This window comes from Poecilia formosa, unplaced genomic scaffold (assembly GCF_000485575.1).
Source record: "Poecilia formosa unplaced genomic scaffold, Poecilia_formosa-5.1.2 Scaffold36, whole genome shotgun sequence".
In the NCBI taxonomy this organism is placed as follows: Eukaryota; Metazoa; Chordata; class Actinopteri; order Cyprinodontiformes; family Poeciliidae; genus Poecilia; species Poecilia formosa.
In genome coordinates this window covers 2,447,119-2,457,669 of record NW_006799975.1, presented here as the reverse complement: position 1 = coordinate 2,457,669, position 10,551 = coordinate 2,447,119, and the positions used below count along the sequence as shown (strand labels likewise).

The following is a 10,551-nucleotide window of genomic DNA, read 5'->3' as shown; positions in this document are numbered from 1 at the left end:
TATATATATATATATATATATATACATCAGGGACGCGCGGTGGGGGTCATTGCTGGTGAGGCTCTCACTTACGACTATATAATGTAGGTATTAATTTCGTGCTATGATCCACAGCAAAGGGAAAGACCGAGAAAGCACTTTCCGCCAAGCTACACGAATTTTGCACACAGAACAATGAAGCGGAGGAAACAAATATATCGCGCTGTACTTTACTTATTTACTGTATGGCTAGCTCCACGGCTAGCTCACTGTGTCTGGGAGTCAAAATATCTGGGATCCTGAGCGCCCCTAACGATGAGGCAAGAGAACTGCCTGCCTCACCTCGAGTCTGTTCTCTGCCATTTCTGATCGCTCCTCCGCACACAAAACATGATACACACAGCTGGTGGAAAAAAAACACTGTACATTATATAAATAAGCTAAATTATGGAAAATCAGTCCATATATTAAATGTTTTTTAGCCATTTTATTGCCGGCGTACAGACAGGAAGAACTTGCTCCCATAGAGTGGCAGACAGCGCAGTTAGCGAGAGGTTGCGCAATCCCAGGTGAGGCTCAGCTCACTGCTGCCTCACCGGCTTCGCTTCTGAGCATTTGAATGGGAAAATGCGACAATCCAGCGATTTTGAAGAAAAAATCATCAGAATTGGTTAAGCCAAGTAAAAAATAGGTACTTTATAGAACAAACTACAGGGTGAAAATAGCAATATAAACGATTTTAATATTATTTTTCCATGATGACAGGTGAGGCATCATTGACAGCCTCACCTGTCATCATGGAAAAGAATACATATAGAATGTCATCACCTGTCAAGAATATATATATATATATTCTTAATTATCAATGAAAAAAAAACTGTATTGTCATATCAATTACATGTTTATAATTGATGAACATCTTTATAATTTCCACATATTTCTACTGGTATTTTCCAAAGTAATTTGTGGTGACGTCAGCTCACCGGCTCTTTAAAGTCAGAGGAAATCATCTTTGGCTCCCTCCACAGATTCAAGTTGAGCCACTCTGAAATGTTCACTTTACCTATAGTTGGAAGCAATGTGTTGGTAAAATTAAAGGATTACTTTAAACCTAAATCTGCCAGGGGCATGTTTCGGGCCTAACGATTCATGTATAATTTTTACTTTTCTGTTTGAAAGATTAGGGTCAGCAACACTTTAAACTTGTTCAAGGGGGTATTTTTGTCTTTCTCCTTTTCGTTTTTGCTCTTTCTTCCCCTCCCTCCTCCTCCTCTCACTAGTGCCACAGGCAGTTGTGCTCATTAACTCTGGATGTAATTATTTTTGTTTTAGTCTCATATTGCTGACATTTCAACTCAGGGGCTCCTCAATCAGGATTAACCCAAACCGCAAGAAATCACACTTCACAGCCGTTTCTTACAGCAGCGCCTGTTGCCTCCAATTTCAGTCAAATTAAAGGTTTATTTTATTTAGCTTTTTTTCCACTCTGGCCCAGTACCATGTAAAACAAACCAAACTGCTTGTCTTTGATTTGCTGGTTGCTAGTCACTTTCTCAGTGTTCCCTTCTTCTCTGTCTGGTGGGCACAAAGCAGTCCTCTGTCCGGAGACTGATTCTAAGGATAAGAACCACACAGGTGCTAACAGTGTAAAGATATCACATGTGTTGTGCTTTTCATTTGGTATAATTGGTGTTATCAGCTATAAATATGTAGTCTCGGGTTTGTGGTGAATTCTGTTCTCTGAAATGATTTTGATTTACTCAAAGTATTTTCAGTGTTTTGATGGTTCAGTGTGAGGTTTGCACCCATAATGCAGTTTGGTATTGGTTCAAATTTAAACCTTCCCATGTAATGCAGTGTGTTTAAGTCAAATTTAAAGAAACAATCTAGTGGCCTAAAAGTGTTTTTCCCTCATTTTTACCTTGGGGCCCCAAGGTCTCCAGGAAACCTCGTCTCATCTTTATGCCCGCAGCGCTCTTAGCCCTAGCACAGTAGTAATAAACTATCATCACTCTGCGTCAAGTATGTGTGTGTTTGTGTCAGTCTTTTGCTGTGAAGTGGTGTGTGCGGCCTCAGTAGTCCTGGACCAAGCAGTAGTTGTAAAATCCCATCACGTTGAGTGGTCCTCCGGGGGTCCTGGACTCCTTTCGCTGTGTGTGGTTTGACCTGCTGTGGCCTTTCAGCCCCCAAATGCCCATTAGATAAACGGTCAGTAAACAGAGGAAGCCTCACCATTACTCTCTCACCCTCGCACCATATACAAGGATTGTAGATGAAAGGATTTTTAGCCGATGCCACTAGCTAGTGGACATTAACTTTCATCAGCTCCCTCTTGGTTTAAAATTAAAGTTGAGCCACCATGTTTACATAGTTTCAAATAGAAGTTGATATACGTTTATATACTGCCTGTCCAATCCTTTCTATTCTGTTCTTGCCAATGCTTTAAAGAATTCAGTTGGATATAAACCGTATATGAGCAGGACTTCCAAAGACCTGGAAATGTACTAAAATCTAGACTTCTGAAGACAGCATGCTGCATTGGTGTCAGAGTATGACCATATGTCATCTACCTATGAGCCACTGTAGGATAAACAACATGGCGATGTCCATGTGACAATACTTTAATTACATTAATTTAATTTATAAAACTAACCAGCTTACAGTATTTTGACTGTATTGTTTTTAGATCTGAAATCATTGTTTCTCACAGTTTGCTACAGCTAGTTATGGACCCATTTAAAGCTACGATGTTCAAACTGTCACTATCTCGTGACAGTATTGTATGAGACAGATAATCTGTGAAAAATTGAGCTCCTTTGCGTTCTCCCAGTGCTAACTAGAAACAACCAATCAGAACCATGAGAAGAGTCTTGGTGCTGTCAGTCATGTTTGTGTATGTGTTGCTCATCTCCTGTCCTATTCCCTTGCTCTCTGCTGTGCTATATCTTCTTCTGGTTGGCAGAGTCTAGCAGAAATGCTAAGGCTTTAACCCATTTAGCTGTGGGTACACATGGTTGGTTGTTTTTGATGGGGAGCGCTGCATTTCTGCAGGCAACAATAAGAGCACTGGGAGAAGATGGAGGGGGTTGATCTCTTCATAGATCAACCTGACAGTTATGTCCTAACTGTCACTCTTAGGACATAGTAACCGTTTTTAGCAAATATGCAAAACGCATATTTTAATTAAAAGTTACATACTGCAGCTTTAATAATATTTCTTTTGCCTCCTTCCCTCCTGACAGCTCTGTATGTCTATCATCCTTCAACTCCCATGCTCCTGTTCCTCTGGTCTGCACTAAGCTGTCCTGGAGTTATCTCTTGTTTAGAATACTGACCTGGCACTTCTTTGTGTTTAATGTGAGACAGCTGTCTTGTGCTACAGGTGGCCTGAGCATCCTTTAAGTGTTGTTGAAGCGATGCATGGTGTGTGCGTGCGTACGCGTGTGTGTGTGTGTGCGTGCGTGTGTTTGCAATGTCTATCTGTATTAAATACAGTTCTGATGTATAAACACCTCCCAATTATCCTCAGTGTTTGTGCAGACAGGACTGACCCCTTCCAACATCAAAACACATGCTTGGCCTTTACTTTGAACTGTCAGTGATGAGTGTGTAAACCAAGACTTCATTCAACGGTAGCTAATAACAGGCCTAGGACTCAAGAAGAAATGCTTCTCTGAAGGTTTAGAACAAATGCAGACACACACACAACATATCATTGCTCATTTCCTCTTATACTGTATGTCTTTTGTGCAAAGAATACATATATGCCATAGAAGAATGTTATTCGTGCTTTGAGCTGCTTCATGAATGAAAAAAAGTCCGGTCATAAGTGGTGTTTTATTACACTGTGTATCGCCTTATCCTCTTTGTTCCCACATAGCAGCTAAAATGCCTCATCCTGAAACCATTAGACCAAATTGCTAAATGGTTCAAATGTGCTTCCACTTAAAAACTATGTCTCTTAGAGGAGTAATCTTCAATCTACTGTGGCAAGCAAAAAGAGGATGAGTTGGATAGCGGGAATGGAAACTGAAAGACCCTCAGAGACAAAATCTGAAAAAAGAGGGTGGAGAGATTGGTTTGAGATTTGAGCAATCTCATAAAATTCTTCCCCCTCACTAGATTCCTCTTTGTTTCCATGTAATACAGAGCTTTTTAAAAGGGTCTGTGTGTAGTGCAAAATTACATTTGTTGGGTTTTGAGTAGCAATATTACATTTTGAATGAGCAAGAAAATGCAAATATCAAGCCCTAATCTGTTTCTGAATAGTTTATTTTTAAACTTCCACATGGCAAATGGGGCAAATAATTTGTTTTGAAACTATGTGAAACATTAAATTGATGACTATGTATTAGGCATTTTTGTGAGGTAATTATTACTTTATAGGGCTAAGGTTATAAGGTTATTTATACTTATAAATTTAACATAACATAATTTAACATTATTATTATCTTTTGCTTTGTTGTAACAGTGCTTATTGGAAATTAATCATACTTTTGGAAAGTTTGATGTTTTTTTCCTTAAATTATCCGACATTAAGAAAAATGTATTTGTGAGTTGAGCAGCAGAGTTTATGGGTTCCGCCCATGAAAAATTTGGCAGATTGTTTCAGCCAGTGCCAAACAGCTTATTCTTCTGTTTACTCTTGTTTGGTTGCATTTATGGATTGGATAATTGCTTTTTGGAGAAACAAGGCATGTTGGCAATTTAACAATGTATTGATTTCTCCAAATGAAGGTCTTTGTAGTGTGTGAGACCTGGTGTGAGCCGCAAAACTCTATCTCTTCATGATGGTGACCAGCATGAAGACAAGCTTGCTCCCTCTGCTGTGGAATGGCATCACATTCTCCAACCAGCATTTGTCACAAGTCATTAAGTGGAGGATGTATTAGTCACTCAGTCACGAACGTCACGCCCAATCTGATCCCACAATCTGGTCCCTGTTGCAACAATACACAAATCCAGTCTGGTCGCTTTGTGAATATCTTTCACAACATGTTTATGTTTTACTGGCAACGCTGGCACCAACATTTTCTTTCACTGTGCTACATAATACAATAATTTTTTATCAATTAAATCAAATGAACTAATGATCTAAGGTGATATTGATATACTCTGGTTGTTTCTTTTTGTTAATCATTCAATGCTTATTTTTCTGAATACTGGCAAGACTTGAAGCATATTTAAAATTGGACTGTATAACTTAATGTATAAATTGTATAACTTAAATTGCATAGCTGTATAACTAACTGTATAAATGTCCAAATAATGGGCTGATTGAACTATGCAACAGTTAAAAATATTATTTTAATTTGTATCTGAAACGTAACAAAATGTAAACGAAACAAAATGCGTCTACTTCAGACTGGTGATGTGTGAAAGAAAATCAATCATATTATTGAACATTTTCATCTTTTTCAATGGCAATATGTTTATTCTTGGTAATGTTTAATTTCAGCTGGAGTCAAAGGAAAATTAAAAACTGCCCTCCTTCCTCACCCTACAAAACAAACTGAGAGAACTTGGTTTGAACTGAAGAGAAAGCCCTCAGAGACAACTGAATGATAGTAGTGATAAGGTTTTTATAAGATGACTTTGCACAACTATAGCTTTCTATGGGAAAGCAGAAGCACAAGACCATTTATTTTAATGAGCTCAGAAGTGTCTCTCTTGTTCCCCTAAGATTACACTGGGGCTCATTGGAGTTCACCCAGTGCAGTGAATGCTGGTGATGGATATGGTAATGATACATTAATGCAATCAGGACCCAGACTGTTTTCCCTCTCATTAAGAAGGCAAGCTATCTTGCTGACAAATGACTGGGTCACACTCGGCTGCGAGTTATTTTCTATTGATGTGGTTTTGAGTGAGCAAGACATTGTGTTTTGTGAAAGATTAGGAAAGGAACGACATACTGAAGACTCCAAAATGAGAACGGGTTTAGTTCAGTTGGGGCACAAGCAGCCATGTCTTCTTGGGTTGGGTTTTCAACACCAGAAGAGATGATGTGGGTGTATGAAACTGTGTAGTCAACCAGATGCTGTCTGTTTATGGCTGTGAGGCTTCTTATGTGAATGCAAATGTTCACTTAATTATGACACAGTTGTTCAAAAATAAAAAATGCCTATTTTATGTGTTTAGATTAAATATTAAAAGATCATTTATAACGTAAACCATGAAATATATCAGATTTACATATCAACACTATCTGCACAATAAAATGGAAATAAAACAAGACAAAGTAAAATTTAATTGGTCAGTTATGTAAAGTTAGCATCATGCAAGCACAGAATTAATTGGATGGACATGCAAAAGTTAATGATTTATTCATGGAAAGAAGAACTTTGAATAACTTTTATAACCTTGCTCGTTACACCCTGAAGGGGACAGTTTACCGGCCATGTATGTTTTAAAGCCTGGCCAGATGAAGCAATCCAATGAGTGAAATAGAACATGACTGACGTCACAACAAAAAGAGGTAGAACAGTTGCAACTTTTGTTGACTACTGTTATACTGTTAGAACATTAAATTATTTCAATTTGACTTTGAACGACTGAAGGATAGACATTTGTTGTCGTGGGTCATAGCTGCTGAGTAATTTTTTTTTTGTACGTTATTTTTGCATCTTCACATAATCTGATTATATGTGTTAACATTGTCCCTATTTTATATTTACTAGAGCTGAAATGTTAATATTAATATAATGCTAGCAATTTTTAGTGTGCACATTAGATGGTCTGTATGTAAGGTACTTGGATGCACAGATGGATGGACGGACGGATGGATGTGCAGTGACTATTAAAACTTGCACAACATAGTGATTTTTTTGTTGTTGTTGTGATATTTACTGGTTACCTTTGTGTTCATTGAGACATAGTGTTGTTATTCCAATAACTCATGTCATGACCATATTACAAGTCATCGTGACCATAAAAACAGTTTTTTTTTATTTGTAGTTTTACTGCTTATGCACTTTACCTGTGTCTCATTTCTTTGTTTTTTCTCAAGATTACTTTGCTCCTGTTGATCTAACCTTCAGTGTGTAGCTCCTGTTTTATCATTTTCAAACATATAAAAATGCATGTAGGCCAATTAACTCTGTTAACCTTCCCACCGCTCTACACACACACATACTTGCATGCCTACGTTCATACATGCATGCGGTATATAGTAGCATGTTGTGTAGTGTATTAAATAAATCCAGAATGAGAGCTGGCTTTCCGTAGACCTGGGTCTGTTTCCAGTCAGACTTGCCTGTGTCCTTCCTGAGCCCCTGGGCTCCTGTGGCGGCGTAGCCCCGAGCCTCTTGGTCGTCGCTCACCGAGGAGAAGAGAACTGCCTGTTTGTGTGTGTTGTGTGTGCGTGCGTGTGTGTATGTGTGTTTGGCTGCAAGTTGTGTGACATCAGTGCCTGTGCAGTAATGTAGACACTGTCTTCTTAAAGATACATTTACACAACCAAAATATATATTACTCCACACAGTGTTGCATGCCAACCACCCACACACAGCTGAGTCCCTTTTTAATGGTGTCAGCAGTTCCATTTTTTTTACTTCTTTTCTCTCTCTCTTTCTTTCTCTCTCTCTTTCTTTCTCTCTCTCTCTCTCTCGCACACACAGACAATTACACTTATAGCTACACCTACACACTCATAAGAACACCTGTCGAGTAGCATAGCTTGCTCCAGGACACCTTCAAGTCATGAGCTCATCGGAAAAGCAATTAAAGGCGGTGTAGGCTGTGCACGCTGGCGTAATGTTTTGTTTTGCTACTTGGCTTAGAAATTAACCAAACCTGTCAGAAGTCATCTGGCTGACACAGGCTGGGCTATATTTATTTATTTTCTGTTGGAGAAGCTGGACGCACAGTTCCTGCGTTGCCTCACATCCAACAATGAAGTGATTCTGAGGGGGTGATTAGCTGGCCGGGACATGAATCCCTCCCCTCCCGCTCTGCCTGGGGGGTGGTTCGAGAGCACCCCCTTTGGTTCCTTGCCCATCTCTTACTGCGGAGGTCATGGCCTTCTAATTGAGAGGTCTCAGCCTTTGTAACCCCAATCAGAACTTTGGTGCCAAATGAGGGACTTGGTGTTGAACTTGTTCTGACCCAAGCACTCCTCGTCTCTTGAATTTCAGTGTTACAACACAGCAAAGCAAATTTTTCATGTAGAGAGTTCACAATGTTAGCTTGTGATAATTGTACAAGTATATGAATTCAGAATGAAGGCAGAAGTCTTTGTGGTGGCTAGATTTGTGAGGCTGGACATGAACAGAGATAAGACTACTGGTGTGACCTATCATTGTCACCTGAGGCTATAAGCAGCCTGATGTCACAGCCGTAAAACAACACCAGCAGCCCCAAGCTTTCTTTTACCTCTATTGGTATTTCACCACTGAGGAAAAAAAACAAAAAAAAAACAACACCTTTGACATTAATAGGTCCACCATGGATAAGTCAATGCAAGCCTTTTCATACAGCAGTCAGTGGTTCGGTTCATATTTTCAAAGTGTAGGCCACTGTGCATTTTTTTTGTCAGGAATACTTAAGAAGTAAGAAAAACACCTTTGTTTTTCTTACTTGTGTGTAATTACCCACATGCCACCCGGTGAGCTTGGAGGAAAAAACAACAGTTAGCCTGCTGTCGAGGTCACCCTTTAAGCGTGCTAGGCCCTTTGATGATCTTTCATGCTTCAAAGGATTTGTCACTTATGTCAACACAATGATAAAGCCAGAAGAGAGTGTATGCAGTAAAGCTGTGGCCTTCAAAGCTCTAGAAGACAGGCACATTACACAGTGAGGAAGGAAGGATGATCCTAGAAAGACAGCTTTTTTAGGATGTGCTATAATCTGTCAACATGGCGAATTTATCAGCATGAGGTTCAGTATGGAAAGATAAGCAGTCAGACTGCCACTGTTTATCACAGAGATGCTGTATATAAATTGGGATGTGCTTGGAAGACCAGCATTCTGGACTGATGAGATTGGTAGACAGCCATCCGCTATAACAGAGTTTGAAAATTTATTGTCCTGTGTGTCATTTCTGCTGATTGCGCTAAATGTGCTAAATTGGGCTTACTGCATCCCGAGGACCACAAGTTAGGATCGTTCCATTAAACACATTTTCACTACTCAGGCTGTTCCCAGTCTTTTTGGGTTCCATGCTGCCCCGAAGTGATGATGAAACAGCTTGAAGTCAAACCCCAGCTCTGTAGCCACAGCCAGAGCCTATTAAGCAGCCACAATGTGGTGGAAAAGTTCAAGCCACAGTTCTAAGCTTATAATTCCATGTCAGGAAGAGAAAGTGAGTGATGGCTGTAGGATGATAAGTACTGCTGGAAGAATTAAGGATTTTTGGGAAGACTGGTAAAAGGTATCTGATGTTGGATGCGAGAACATTTGATGTAAAAGAGAGAGCGAGATAGCATACTTGGAAACATGTCTAGAAACAAAGATGTTTATTAATTCTCTTTGAATGCAACAATAAAGATATACATCTTTACCATTGTGTAAATGATAAGCTGCCTCTCAGTTTAATTTGTTTTCAGTAAGAATAGTAAATCTCTTTGTCCCAAAACAATTCTGTGCCAATAATATATCATTACTAAAGGGGTTAGGTGCAATATTACAGCACATTCTGAATCCTCAAGCTGTATTAAAAATGTAAATTAGATTTACACGCAAACATTGGCAGTGACAATTTTATAGGCTGTCATCATACACATGAATCATTTTAAATGCACAGAAACCACACAGCTGCACACCTTCTACTTTTCTGATACAGATGATTGCCTTGGTGTGCACATAAATACACACACAGACAAGTTCATAGGCCACTAATAACATGCTGTAAAAGCAGAGTAAATTAAAGAATTTTTATTTGCAATGTTCACAAAGAGTAATAGAGAGGAGAGCAAGCCAAGCTGGAGAGCTAGAGTAACAAAAACGTGTATTTGGAAATGCAAGTGTGCTCTTAAGGAGGGTTTATTATTATGCACTGACCAGGCATTACAGACGCTAAAATATTAGCCTATGCAAGAGGTAGCCGGGCGTCATTGGAGGTAAAAACACATACTTGTTCATTCCGACCCCATTCCAGACCCTGAGGCCTAAACAGAAGACTTGAGTTTAGTCCAAAGCTCTATTAAACTGCTGAAAGTCTTTTCTAGAGCAGAAACATCCTCCTATCATCATGCTGGGACATTCCACTGCAAGCCAAAGAGCCTACACTAATCCTGGTGGCATGGGAATCATTATTGATATGATCCTAATGCATTACCTCAGGGCCTGCTTATTGTTGGTCAAGAGTATTTTTTAAAAGTCAACCAAAACCCAGTGAAAGTCTTGAGTTTCATTGAAATTTATCAAAAGAAAATGTTATTCTTGGCTTAGTGGGGTTACGGCTTTGAACAGCACAATTGAAACAAACTGTGCTCCTTGCTGCACTCTGACAAACCTGCTTGATACCCAGCAGCAGGTCTGTGAAACACAGTAAGGACTGCTCTGAAACAGAAGTGCATTGACAATCTGGGTCACTTTCACTTTATTATCTTACATTGATTTCAGAGGTCTCAT

General features: G+C 39.3%; 1 protein-coding gene across 4 annotated transcripts in view; it reads left to right on the top strand.

Moving 5' to 3' along the window:
* vps13b (vacuolar protein sorting 13 homolog B) overlaps positions 1 to 10,551 on the top strand; it is a 333,331-nt gene that overhangs the window by 91,721 nt on the left and 231,059 nt on the right. The window lies entirely within an intron of this gene.